We start from the raw sequence: 1,283 nt of genomic DNA on the forward strand, positions 1-1,283 counted from the left end.
CACTTTTATTTTCACCGCATTTTATAAAAACACCACAGGAACACCGTATTGAGGCTTTGTTCTGACCGCTCATTCGGTGTCGCGTTTCTTTCAAGCAATTCTCCTGGTTAGCCCGCACTCGGCTCGCTCCCAGAACCGTGTTAAAGTCTACTTCGCATTCACTCTCTTTTCTCAGCAGACTAAAAGAAACTTCCATACTGCACCGCTGTTTGCTTTTTCACAAGAGCAGAGGAGAGCGCACCGTTCCCAGCGGCACTGCAGTACCGGGTCGATGCTTGGAGTGAACGGAGCAAGCTCCTTTTTCAACTCCTATTGATAAAAATCCATTTAATAGTAGTCCTTGCATAGACATATCACATATTAAACTGATAAGTACAGATATGGATTATGTGCAATTATTAAAGAGAGTAGAGGACGATCTCTCTCGTTGGAAGTCCTTACCTATATCACTTATGGGGAGAGTTACAAGCATTAAATTGATGATACTACCAAAAGTTAACTATTTGTTCTCAATGATCCCCATAGAACCATCTGCTACTTGGTTTAAGTCACTAGATTCATGCATCTCCAAATTTCTGTGGAAAAACAAACCACCACGTATTAGTTTAAAAACCCTACAGAAGACCAAGGACAGTGGTGGATTAGATTTACCTCATTTTCAGCACTATTCCTTAGCCAATAGGTTACAATATATATGGTTTAAACCTTGTTGTTGTCACAGTTCCCAGAGACGTTGTAATCGTTGAGGATTCTATATTCACCCCCTCATTAGAGGCACGTGTTGCAGATTGATGACACTGAATCTTCTTCTCTGTTCATTGCTGGCATCATTCCCAGCATCGTAAGTGTTTGTGGCATTGTTAGCCTCTTCTTCTGGATCTTGATATCGAGCATCCTTTTGTATTTCTGGTTTGTAAGTCCTCTCTCTTCGTTCACCGGAGTCTTCGTCTCTTTGTCCTTGAGTTTGGTGATTTTTTCTTCTTTTGATGCCTTGACACAGTGTGACAGGTGATATCACGTGGGAGATCCTTTAACTTGGACTTCTGTCCCTGTGCTGCGAAATGGCTGTCCTGCTCAAAAGGTCTCTCCTTCATCATATACACAGTTATTTATACATCACCTTCCACCATGAAGCGTTGTCCCTTTTTGTTTCTCTCTTTGTTCTTAAAATGCTTTTATGCATGTCTAAACCAATCCATTAAACTAGATAATTTAGGCAGTAAAGCGATCTACAATGTGCTTGGTCGCAAAGCTGCTCATCTGTGGTAAACAGCTCTTCAGAA

The 1,283-nt window shown here is 41.3% G+C and overlaps 1 pseudogene; it reads right to left on the minus strand.

Annotated features, from left to right (window-relative positions):
* Positions 1–230: 230 nt before the first annotated feature.
* Positions 231–408, minus strand: LOC140306236 (U2 spliceosomal RNA; annotated as a pseudogene).
* Positions 409–1,283: the final 875 nt, after the last annotated feature.

Source organism: Leuresthes tenuis, unplaced genomic scaffold (assembly GCF_036924035.1).
Source record: "Leuresthes tenuis unplaced genomic scaffold, fLeuTen1.0.hap1 SCAF_4, whole genome shotgun sequence".
Taxonomy (NCBI): Eukaryota; Metazoa; Chordata; class Actinopteri; order Atheriniformes; family Atherinopsidae; genus Leuresthes; species Leuresthes tenuis.